The sequence below is a fragment of the Dasypus novemcinctus genome, chromosome 10 (assembly GCF_030445035.2).
Source record: "Dasypus novemcinctus isolate mDasNov1 chromosome 10, mDasNov1.1.hap2, whole genome shotgun sequence".
Classification (NCBI taxonomy): domain Eukaryota; kingdom Metazoa; phylum Chordata; class Mammalia; order Cingulata; family Dasypodidae; genus Dasypus; species Dasypus novemcinctus.
The window spans coordinates 8,921,697-8,935,197 of NC_080682.1; positions in this window are offsets into that span (position 1 = coordinate 8,921,697).

Below are 13,501 nucleotides of genomic sequence, written 5' to 3' on the forward strand. Positions count from 1 at the left end.
CTTTAGACTATCTGTTCAACACAGAAATAGTTTCTGTGTCTGTTATTTTGTTACTCTCCTTGTTCACTTAGCAACATAAATTGAACACCTAGTTATTCTATAGCAGTGCTTTAGTGGCTTTTTAGTGTTTTGTCGTTTAGGGCACCCTAGCTGCCAGAACCAGTTTTCTGTTGTTGAACATTTACATTGTGCCCATTCCCCTATTACAAACAATAGCACAAAGAATATCCTCTGTCTGCACGTTCATCCCACCATGATTTGCACTGAAGACGTGAGAATGGCTGCAGACATCAGCCTTAAGAGCACCCTGATGGTGGGTGGGATCCTTGGATTGGAAGGGTAAGAACAGAACAGGAGACCAAGTGGAAGGCAGTTGAAATGGATCATTCACTGATAGAGGCGATAAATGTCTAGTGAGAGATTGCCGTGTATCACATTAAGCAAATTTCAGCCCTGCCCCCTGGCAAAGGTCACCAGTGGACACGGACACCACCCCCACTTCTCATCTAGTGGCCGCTTCTCAGTCCTCTTCTTGGTGGCATTTAGCTTCATTGGCCACTCCCCCTTCCCTGAAACACCGTTTTCTTGGCTTCCAGGACACCACCCCCGTCTGGTTTCCTGCTTGCTTCTATGCTGCTGCTCATCTCCTTGGCTGGATCCCTTCCTGTTACTGACCTCTGTTCACATGCCCCAGGTTCAGTCCTGGACTTCATCTTTTTATCCATACCCACTCCCTTCTTTATCCGTTCCAGGCTCCTGGCTTTAAGTATCCTCTATATATTAAGGCTTCTCGCATTTGTATCTTCAGCCCAGACCTCCCCCCTGAGCTCCAGACTCACTGCCTACTCAGCATCTCCACTCGGATGTCTAAAGGGCATGTCTAAAACCAAACCCTTGATTTTCTTTCCCAGCCTGCTCTTCCCACCGTCTTTCTTTTCCCAGTCAGTAATGATCCATCCTTCCATGTGCTCTGACCAAAAACCTAGAAGTCAACTCTAATGTCTCTGCTTTGTCCACATTCAGCCCCTCAGCACATCCTCTCGACTCGACCACTGCACACTGCTTGCACCAGCACCACCCTGATCCACCCAGAACTACTGGAAGAGCCTGATGCATAAGAGCAGGAGGGAACCTCTAAAATATAATTGAGACCATGTCCCTGTGATGATCAGAATCCACCAATGGTTTCCCATTTATTCGGAGTAAAGCCCAAAATCCTTACACAAATTCAGCCTCCCTTGCCACACACACATTCACCCATTACTACCCTGACCTCATCTTTTCCCGTCGTCACCCACTCTCACTCCACTCCAGCCACACTGGCCTCCTTGCTATTTCTAGGCCAGAGCAGGCACATTCCTCCCCCAGCACCATTGCTGTTTCCTCTGCCTGCAGGGTTTTCTCTCAATTTATCCACTTGGCTTACTCCCTCACCTCATTCAAGTCCTTGCGCAGAAGTAACTGGTGGTTTGGAGCTGTCTGTACCCCAGAAAAATATGTTCTTAAATTTAATGCATTCTTGTGGGTGTGAACTCATTGTAAGTAGGACCCTTTGAAGAGACGACTTCAGGTAAGGTGTGGCCCACCTCAGTCAGAATGAATCTTAATCCTATTGCTGGAGGCCTTTATAAGTGGAATGCAGTTCAGACAGAGAGAAAACAAGAAGCTGAAATTCACTGGAACCTGGGAGAGGACTGAGAGGCCAGGAAAGGCTACCATGTGCATTGCCATGTGACAGAGTAGCCAAAACCAAAGATCACCAGCAGCCAACCCCAGAATGCCACAGTTAGGGAGAAAACATTGCCTTGATGATGCCTTGATTTGAAATTTTTCCTAACCTCAAAACCATGAGCCATTGAATTCCCATTATTGAAGGCGTCCCTTTGCACGGTATTGCTTGAACAGCCAAGGAAACTGAAACAGTCACCTTCCCAGTGAGGCCTTTTCATCTCCCCAACTAAAACTGCCCCATGCCCCCACCCCCTCCTCCTCCACTTCATTTTTTCTTCAGAGCATTTAACTCCAGCTGCCAGATCATACATTTTCCTTATTTGTTTTGTCTCTCCCACACTAGGATGAAGGAAGATCTTATATTGTTTTGTCCTCTTTTACTTTGCCACCTTCTAGAATAGTGTCACACTCATAATAGCAGCCAGTTAAAAATTGTCAAGGGAAGCAGATGTGGCTCAAGCGGTTGAGCTCCTGCCTACTACATGGGAGGCCCCAGGTTCGGTTCCTGGTGCATCCTAAAGAAGATGAGCAAGACAGTGAGCTGAACTGATGGCCTGGCGTGGTAAGCTGACACAAGATGACACAACAAAGAGACATAAGGAGTAAAACACAAGAGAGATACAACAAAGCAGGGAGTGGAGGTGGCTTAAGTGATTAGGCATTTCAGGTTCAGTTCCAGTGCCTCCAAAAACAAAGTGGGTGCACAAAGAACAGACACAGCAAGTGCAAACAACGATGTGGAGGGGGGCCGGGGTAAATAAATCTTAAAAATTGTCAAATGGATAAGCACATGGTATTGAGGAAGAGCCAGAAACATGACCTGACGTTGTTGGATGGGCAGCCCAGGACCCGGGACACATTGATCCAGGGTGGTGCCTGGAATGGGGTCTCGGGTCTTCCAGTGTCTCACCTAAAGCTTAGAGGGTGAGTAGTGTTAGCTATAGAAAGGGTGTGGGAACATTCCAGGCAGTGGGGACAGCTGCAGCAAAGACAAAAAGGAGTTCATCTGCGTGAACTGGGCATCAGTCATTCATCAATATTCATTGAGTGTTAACCCTGTGCTACACCCTGGGGCAGCAACTTGAGCAGAAACAGATAAGGTCCCAGACATGAACAGTTAAATAAAACAAAGCAAAAATAATCGTTTGCAAGAAGTGCCATGACAATGATAAAACAGTGATCTGTCAGAGAGTGAGGGGGCTGTCCACTGCGAGTAGCCCAGCCCCCACTTGAGCCGGATTACTAAGGGAGTAAGAATCTCAGCACGTGTAGCCAAAAGGCACGTGGAGCTTCTGGAAGGGCTTTATCCGGGGACTCAACAATGCTAACAACTCAGGGTTTTTGAGGAGGGCCTCAAGGTTGCCTTCCTCCTACAGTAAGACCAACCTGCCTTTATGGTTGCAAGATGGCTGCCCACAGCCTCAAGGCTGCCTACCTATGTCCTTGGCCATGTTCATGGAGAAATCTCTTTCCCAGCTATGGACGGAAAGTCCTGGCCTTCCCTTGGGTTGGACCATGGTAGAGCATGTGCCAACACCGCAGCCAATTCCTGTGGCCTGGGGGATGGGATTCCCTGACTGGCTTGGACAAATCAGGGCTTACCCAGCAGCTGGAGTAGGAGACTCTCATCCACACAGTGACTCCTATGGATGGGGGACAGTGGAACGGCTGTTGAGAGGTGGCCAGGTTGTCCCCTGCAGTAGAGGACATGCGACCCAAGACCTGAATGAAGAGAAGTGACAACATTTGAAGATGTGAGGGAGGTGCGAGCCAAATAGAGGGAATAGCAAGTGCAGAGGCCAGTGGGGTAGGAGCAGTTCATTGTATTTCAGGAACCAGAGAAGCCAGTGTAACTAGAGGGACGATCCGGAGGATGATCCCAGGTGCAAGAGCTCACAGGGCCCCATCATGGGGCCTCTTACAGCGCTTGTGACAAAATCACGTTTTGCTCTAAGGGTAATGAGAGCCGTTGGAGAATTCGGAGCAAGGGAGTGATGTTATCTGATTAAAGTTTTAAAAAGATGACTCAGTGAATAAGAATTGTTGGAGGCACAATTCCAATAAAGGCCTGAGTCCAGCTAGAAGTTTCTTAGAGCTGTGGAGGCAAGGGTTGAAGGTGGCTGGAGGGAAGCTGACTTGGTCCAATGGATAGGGTGTCCGTGGTTCAAACCCCGGGCCTCCTTGACCCGTGTGGAGCTGGCCCATGTGCAGTGCTGATGCGTGCAAGGAGTGCTGTGCCACACGGGTGTCCCCCACATAGGGGAGCCCCACATGCAAGGAGTGTGCCCCATAAGGAGAGCCGCCCAGTGCAAAAGAAGGTGCAGCTGCACACACACGGAGAGCTGACACGACAACAAGGTGACACAACAAAAAAAAACAGATTCCTGGTGCCACTGATAAGGATAGAAGCAGTCACAGAAGAACACACAGCGAATGGACAGAAAGCAGACAACTGGGGGGGGCAGTGTGGAGAGAGAAATAAATAATCTTTAAAAAAAAAAAAGGATAATCTAGGGAATGTGTGTTATAGTGATTTCAGCGGCAGGAATAAAAAAAGCAGGGGTGCCCACAGGCTGCTTGGGTAGAGAGCCCCAGCTGGCCGGAGGGTCTGGGCCTCCTGAGCATGGGCGGCAGTGAGGCCTTGAAGATGCTGCTGGGGTGGGTGTTGGACAGTCCTCACAGACGGCAGCGGGGAGTGCTTTGCAGGGGTGGGGTAGGAGGAAGCTGTGAGGGAGGCCAGGAAGTGGAAGCAGCACAGAGAAAGAAGTTTGAATGAAAAGTGGAAGGAAGTTGTAAAAAAATGAAACAAAACAAAAAACTAATAGCCCTTTATTTGAAGGAGGAAAGAAACTGAGGGAAGTTGGGAGCTGCCAGGATGACAACAAAGTGTCTTTAGGGTGTGTATCACTTGGACATTCTTGGTTGTAAATAACAGAAAACCATGAATAAATTGGCTCAATACACAGGAGGTGCTGTAGTTACCTTCCTGGAGGTGGGACAGCCCTGAGGCTGGCTGGCCAGTGACTCAAAGCCGGCCTTGTCACACACCCAGGTTTCCTCCACCCCCCATGCCAACAACTCAGTGGGTTGGCTTTGATCTCAAGCTGACTCCCCAAGGGTGAGGAGACCCCTGCAATAGCCACTGGGCACAAGTGTCCACTTTCACACCTAGTTTTGCCATGCAGGGATTCTTGGGAAATTTTATTTTGCTGAATCCTGAGCAGGGCCGACTTCGTGGGCATGTGGCTGGTGCAGTCACGCAGGGCCGTCTGCATGGAGGGGACACGCGTTTGGTCGAACGCTCTGCTGTTGCCATCTCGAAGGTCTTCATTTTCGAATAAGGGCATCAGTATTCTCATTTTGCATTGAGCCCCACAAATGATGTAACTGGTACTGATCCTGAGAAAAATTAATTTAAAAAACCAGGAGACAAAGAAAAACTATTATTACAATTCTTCTGCAAGAGTTAAAACTGAGCAGTCGGATGTGGGGATTTGAAAGCATCTGCCAATGTCAAGGCAAGGACAACTGCCTGAAACAGAATCGAAGGCTAGAGTTGACATTTCTGTGGACCATGAGAGGAGGAAGGGGCGAATGCTATTGAATACTCTGACCTGAAATCTGAATGAACAATATCAATTTCACCAGCAAATCCAAAATCAGGGCAAGCAGACAAAATAATTTCATCATGAAAAAAAGGAAATGAGTTTATATGAAGCAACATTTATGTCCGAATAAAAGATGCTTCTGGATGCCCTTTTAGCCATTTGACCAACATCATTGCAAACTGAAAAGAACTTTTCTACACTCAGAATTTTTGTCATGAAACAATGATCAAGACTATCAGGGCAATTAATACTTGAGCTGTTGTCAAATTTCATTTTAAGAATGGCAACTTTCAATTTTAAATATGTGCATTATTTTTCAATTTTGTAAATGACTTTTGATTGGCATTTAATTTGTATTCACCTTCCTTTCTTTAAATCTTTCCAATTGTTAAATGTCTGCATTAGGTAGAGATAATTTGTGCTTGTTTTTAAAATATATAGTCTTGTTGCAATATATTGGTTCATAATAACTAACATTCACATTTATTGCATTCATTTTATCTTTTCGCCCAGAAAATCTCTAAACCTTTTAATATAAACCTTTTGCAGATAAATGATTCAGTGTTTATTCTGTTCATTTTTTTTAAAATCTGAAAACACAAAGTACTGTGAAAAATGCAAAATAATTTACAGTTTTGGCAGGATCACCCATGGGGGATGTTGGGGAGGGGAGGTGGCAGGAGGTGAGGCGGGGGAGGAGGGAGGAGGAGGGGGGGCGAGAGCGAGCACGAGGGGACGCCTCCCCTGGCTTTGGAAGGAGGAAGCAGACACCCCACTCAAACGCAGACCTTGCCACCCGACCCACTAGTGGTTCAACCCATTGTAGTATAATTAATCCAACTATTTGGCTCTCTGCTGACCTTTGCTTTATTCTGGGTTTTAGGCCAACACGGAAATTATTGCAACAGTACATCCTCGGCCTAAAGTCTGAAGGGTGGAGTCCCAGGAAATGTTTGAACATTCCTTTTTCCCCACATCCCTGCCAGCCACTGGTGTTTGGTAAAGCTCTTTTTAATTCTTGCCAAACCTATGGATAAAATACTACTGCATTGGCATTTTCCAACCTACTAGTCAGTATAAGCATCGTTTCCTTTGTGGACCCCTAGGGTTTTTCTTCTGTGAATTGCCTCTCGATGTGCTTAGCTCATTTTTCTGTTGCATTGCTTGTCTTTTTCTCCATTTGTAAAACCTCTTTTTATAGAGTGATATTAAACTGCTATGCAAATATTTTTCTAAATCCTTTGTTCCTTCACTTTGCTTATAGCATCTTTTAACATACATGTATTTAAATTTTTATTTAGTCAAATATTCCTATCTTTTCTTTGATAAATTCTGGGTTTCCAGTCTTGGTTAAGAGTGTCTTCCTCAACTTTTAAGTTTTCTTAAAAGATTTTGATTGCTATTTTTTGCATTTAAGAGTTTGAGCCTTCTGTGGGAATGTAAAATGGAGCAGCCACTGTGTAAAGCAATACAGGGAAGCGGATGTGGATCAACTGACAGAGCTTCCACCTACCATATGGGAGGACCTGGGTTCGATCCCTGGGGCCTCCTGGTGAAAAAGAAAAAAGAGAAAGTGTGCCCACATGGCAAGCCAGTGCCCGCATGAGTGCCCATGTGGTGAGCCAGTGCCCTGCAAGAGTCACGCAACAAGATGATGACACATCAAAAAAGAGACAAGGGGAGAGTCAAGGTGAAGTGCCGCAGAAACCAGGAACTGCGGGGGTGCAGCTGACAGGGAACCTCTCTCCCCATAAGAGGTCTCCAGGATCAAGTCCTGGTGAATCCTAGAGGAGAGAAAATGAGAAGAGAAGACAACATAGACAGCAAGAACAGCAGGGTGGGAGGAGGGGAAAGGGGAAAAATCTAAAAACCACCACCAACAATGCAGCAGTTCCTTAAAAAAAGTTAAATATAGAATTACCATATGACCTGGCAATTCCACTTTTAGGTATACACCCAAAGAAAAGGAAAACGGGGGCTCAGATACATGTACACCAGTGTTCGTGGCAGCACTATTCACAACACCCAAAAGGCGGAAGCAACACCAGTGTCCATCAACAGACAAATGAACAGATAAGCAAAATGTGGTACAGTCACCAGGGAATATTATTGGGTTAAAAGAAGGAGTGATGTTCTGAGATGCGCTGCAACATGGATGAACCTTGAAAGCATCATGCTGAGTGAAATAAGGAAGGTACATTAGAACAAATACCGTGTAAAGTCACATATATGAAATATCTTAAAATAGCAAATACATAGAGACAGAAATTAGATTGGAGCTTACCAGGGATTAGGGGGAGGAGAAAGGGGAGTGGTTGCCTGGTGGATATAGGTTGTTTGTAAATTTTGGAAAATTTTAAATTTTTGTAAAAAGTTTGATCCTTCTGGGATTTATTTTTGGGACTGGTATAAGAGAAGTCTAATTGTATTTTCTTCCAAATGGGTGGTGAGCCGTGTCCTGACACCTCTCATTACATAATTCAGCCCCTTTTTTTGTTACTGAATTGAAATATCTGGTATCATGAATTAAGTTCTTAAAAAAAAATGTTAATTATGAGTCATTTATGGCTATACATTTTCCTCTAAGAACAGCCTTTGCTGTGCTACAAAGGTTTTAGAAAAAGTATTCTTTTCTTTGCTTTCTAGATATAATTTCAACTTTGATTTCTTCTTTACTCCAGGGATGATGTAAGAATGTATTTATAAATTTCCAGGTTTTTAAATTATTTGGGTCACTCTTATTTCTCTTCTTGTTACAGTCAGAAATTTTAACCTATAAAATTTCAACATTTCTGGATTTGTAAATGTTTTATTTATGGTTAAGTGCACTGTGTAATTTGTTAACTCTTCCCTGTACAAAGTAAAACTTAGTGTTCTCTAACATATAACATAGTTATATTCATAACATAATAAAAGCAGTTTTATTGAGATATGTTCATATACCATAATCTATCCAAAGTGTACAATCAGTGGCTTTTAGTATAATCAGTGTTCTGCATTCATCACCACAAAAAATTTTAGAACACTTTCTTTATTCCAAAAATAAAACTCCATGCCTCTTAATAGTCACCTCTCAAGCCCTCTATCCTTACCCAGCCCTATGTAACCACTAATCTAATTCCATTTTTATAAATTAATTTATATTTACGTTTTATATAAATGGAATCAGGGTTTGAACCTTGGACCTCCCATGTGGTAGACGGACGCCCTAACCACTGCCAAGTCCGCTTCCCTTCACATGAGGTTTTAACATACAGTTCCTTGGTACATTTTTTAGCTTTTCTTTTAGTAATACACATGACTTTTGTCTCTCCCTTTCAATCACTGTCATACCCATATAATAGCACTACTACTTGTAAATATTATGTTGTGCTTTCACCTTTTCTATTCATTTCCAAAGATTTACCAGTTCTGCACAAGTTAACCCTCAGCTTTCCATTTTCTAACTTCATTCTATTTTCTGATGGTCCATATTCTAATTATTAACTCCATGAGTTTACCCAATATATTTAGTTTATAATAGAATGATCAGATGGTATTTATCCTTTTGTGTCTGGCTTGCTTCACTCAACATGATGTCCTCAAGGTTCATCCATGTTGTCATATTCATCTCTTCTTACGGTTGAGTTATATTCTTTTGTGTGTATACACCACACTTTGTTTATCCATTCATTGGTTGATGGACACTGAGTTGTTTTCATCTTTTGACAATAGTGAATAATGCTGTTATGAACATCGGTTTGCAGATGTCTGTTCATGTCACTGCCCTCAGTTCTTCTGGGTGTATACCCAGTACTGGTATTACTGGGTCATAGATGTAGATGGCAAATCTATATTCCACTTCTTTAGGAACTGCCAAACAGTCCTCCACGGTGGCTGTACCATTCTACATTCCCACCAACAGTGAGTAAGGTGTTCCTGTCTCCTAACATCCTCTCCAACACTTGCAGTTTTCTGTCTTTTTAACAGCGGCCATTGTAGTAAGTGTGGCATGATGTCGCTTTGTAGTTTTGATTTACATTTCCCTTATTGCTAGTGATGTTGAACGTTTTTTCATGTGTTTTTCTGCCATTTGTATCTCTTCTTTGGACAAAGGTCTATTAGAGTTTTGCACATTTTTAAATTGGGTCGTTTGTCTTTTTTATTGTTGAGTTGTAGCATCTCTTTATTTATCATAGACCCTTATCTGACATGTGATTTCCAAATATTTTCTCCCATTGAGTCAGCTGCTGTTTCACCCTTTTGACAAAGTCCTTAGAGGTGCAAAAATGTTTAGCTTTGAGGAGGTCTCATTTATCTTAATTTTTTCTTTTGTTGCTTGTGCTTTGGGTGTAAGATCCAAGAAACTACCACCTACCACAAGATCTTGAAGCTGTTTCCCTGCATTTTGTTCTAAGGAGTTTTATGATCCTGGCTTTTATATTTAGGCCTTTGATCCATTTTGAGTTGATTCTTGCCTAGAGAGTGACATAGGGGTCCTCCTTCATTCTTTTAGTTGTGGATACCCAGTTCTCCCAGCACCATTTGCTGAAGAGTCTGTTTTGTCCTGGAAATCTGGACTTGGTAGGTTTGTAAAAAACCAGTTGGCCATAGAGGTGAGGGTTTATTTCTGGACTCTAAATTCTATTCCACTGATCAATGTGTCTGTCTTTATGCCAATACCATGATGCTTTGACCACTGTAGCTTTGTAATACGTTTCAAGGTCAGGCAGTAAAAGTCCTCCCACATAGCTTTTTTTTTTTTAGGATGCGGTTAGCTTTTCAGTGACTTTCCTTTCCATAATTGTCTTTTCTGTTTTTTTAAAGTAGGCTGTTAGAATTTTCGTTGGTACTGCATTAAATCTATAAATCAGTTTGGGTCGGATTGACATCTTCACAATATTTAGTCTTCCAGTCCATGAACACAGAATGTCTTTCCATTTGTTTAGGTCTTCTTTGATTTCTTTTAGCAGTGTTTTGTAGTTTTCTAATTATAGGTCTTGTACTTCTTGGTAAAATTGATTCCTATGTATTTGAGTCTTTTTGTTGCTATTGAAAATAGATCCCCCCCCCCCCCCCGATTTACTCCTCGAATTGTTCAGTACTAGTGTACAGAAACATTACTGATTTTTGCATGTTGATCTTGTATCCTGTCACTTTTCCAAACTCATTTATTAGCTCAAATAGCTTTCATAGACATTTCAGAATTTCCTAAATATGGGATCATGCCATCTGGGAATAGTGGTAGTTTTACTTCCTGTTTTCCTACTTGGATGCCTTTTATTATTATGTTTTCTTGTCTAATTGCTCTAGCTAGAACTTCTAGCACAATGTTGAATAACAGTAATGATGGTGGGTATCTTGGTCTTGTTTCTGATCTTAGAGGGAAAGCGTTCAACCTTTCCCCATTGATTACAATGTTGTCTGTGGGTTTTTCATATATACCCTTTACCAAAGTGAGAAATTTTCTTCCTATTTCTCTTTTGAAGTGTTTTTATCAAGGTGGGATGCTGGATTTTGTCAAATGCCTTCTTTTCATTGATTGAGAGGACCATGTATTTTTTTTCCTTCAATTTGTTAATGTGTTATATTTACATTAATTAATATTTTCTGTGATGAACCAACCACTCTTGCATACCAGGAATAAATCTCACTTAGTCATGGTGGATAATTCTTTTGATACGCCATTGGACTCTTTTTTTTTTTTTTTTAAATTTCTCTCCCCTTCTCCTCCCCCCACCCCAGTTGTCTGCTCTCTGTGTCCATTTGCTGTGTGTTCTTCTGTGTCTGCTTGTATTCTTGTCAGCGGCGCCAGAAATCTGTGTCTCTTTTTGTTGCATCATCTTGCTGCATCAGCTCTCTATATGTGCAGCGCCACTCCTGGGGGGCCGGAATTTTTTCACGTGGGGCAGCTCCCCTATGTGGGGGACACCCCTGCGTGGCATGGCATTCCTTGCATGTGGCGGCACTGCATGTAGGCCAGCTTGCCACACAGGCCAGGAGGCCCTGGGTTTGATCTCTGGACCTCCTATATGGTAGGTGGATGTTCTTATTAGTTGAGCCACATCTGCTTCCTTCATCTAGTCTTGATTTCCAGTTTCATTCCAGTATGATCTTAAAGGTGTATTGCATAATTGCAATTGTTTTATATGTATTGAACCTGACTTGTGGCCTAACGTGTTCTATCCTGGTGAAAGATCCATGAGCACTTGAGAAGAGTGTAACCCACTGATTTGGGATACAGCATTCTGTATATATCTGTTGGGTCTAGCTCATTTATCATATTGTTCAAGTTCTCTGTTTCCTTGATATTCTGTCCAGTTGTTCTATCTTGATGTGCATGTATTTTGAAATCTCCAACTATTATTGCAAAGATGTCTATTCTCCCTTCAGTTTTGCCAGGGTTTGCCTTATGTATTTTGGGGCACCCTGGTTAGGTGCATAGACATTTATGACAGTTATTTATTTCTGATGTCCCTTTTATTAATATATAATGACCTTCTGTATCTCTTATAACTTGTTTGCATTTAAAGTCTGTTTTGTCCAATGTTAATATAGATGCCCTTGCTCTTTTTTGAGTTACTATTTGCATGAAGTAACTCTTTCCAACCTTTCACTTTCAGCTGGTTTGTATCCCAGGGTCTGAGGTGAATCTTTTGCAGGCAGCATATGGATGGCTCATGTTTTTAAATCTGTTCTGTCAGCCTATATCTTTTGACTGGGGAATTTAATTCATTCAGTTTCAATATTACTCTAAATGCAGTATTTACTTCCACCATTTTATTCTTTGGCTTTCATATATCATATCTTATTTTCATTTGTCTTTTTACTCTTTTGGTTATTCTTTCTGATATTCTTGCCTTGTACACTCGCCTCCAAGCCTCTCTCTGCTGTCTTTTTCTTTCAGGCTGTAAGCCTCCCTTTAATACTTCCTGCAAAGGTGGACTCTTTTTTTGTGAACTCTCTTAGTTTCTCTTTGTGAATATTTTAAACTCACCTTCATATTTGAAGGATAGTTTTGGTAGATAAAGAATTCTCAGCTGGCAGTTTCCTAATAATATCATACCACTGACTTCTTGCCTCCATGGTTTCTGACAAGAAGCCTGCATTAAGTCTTTCTGGGTATCCCTTGTACGTGATGGTTTGCTCTACCTTGCTGCTCTCAGAATTTTCTCTTTATCTTTGACTTTTGACATTCTAAATGATACGTGTCTTGGAGTAGGTCTATTCTGGTTTATTCTGATTGGTGTATGTTGCACTTCATGGACATGTAAATTCATTTCTTTCATGAGAGTTGGGAAATTTCCAGCCATTATTTCCTAAAATATTCTTGCTGCCCTTTTCCCCTTCTCTTCTTCTGGAACTCCCATGACATGTATGTTGCTCCACATTGTGTTATTCAACTCTCTGAGACCCTGCTCAATTTTTTCCATTCTTTTCTCTCTCTCTTCTCACTTCAATTTTAGCTCTTCTGTCTTCTGTATCACTTATTCTTTCTTCTATCATTTCGAATCTGCTGCTGTATGTCTCTAATGTGTTTTTTTTAAGATTTAAAAAAATTTCCCCCCCCACCCCAGTTGTCTGCTCTCTCTGTCCATTCGCTGTGTGTTCTTCTGTGTCCACTTCTATTCTTGTCAGCGGCTTGGGAACCTGTGTCTCTTTTTGTTGCGTCATCTTGCAGCATCAGCTCTCCATGTGTGCGGCGCCACTCCTGGGCAGGCTAGACTTTCTTTTGTGCTGGGCGGCTCTCCTTACAGGGCACACTCCTTGCCCGTGAGGCTCCCCTACACAGGGGACACCACTGTATGGCACGGCTCGGCACTCCTTGCGCGCATCAGCACTGTACGTGGGCCAGCTCCACACAGGTCAAGGAGGTCCTGGGTTTGAACCTTAGACCTCCCATGTGGTAAGCGGACACTCTATCCATTGAGCCAAGTCCTCTTCCCCTCTAATGTATGTTTTTTAAAAAGATTTATTATTTATTTATTTATTTCCCCTTCTCCCCCTGTCAGTTGTCTGCTCTCTGTCCATTTGCTGTGTGTTCTTCTGTGTCTGCTTGTGTTATTGCCAGCGGCACCCAGAATCTGTGTCTTATTTTATTGTGTCATCTTGATGCGTCAGCTCTCCGTGTGTGCAGCACCATTCCTGAGCAGGCTGCACTTTCTTTTGCACTAGACGGCTCT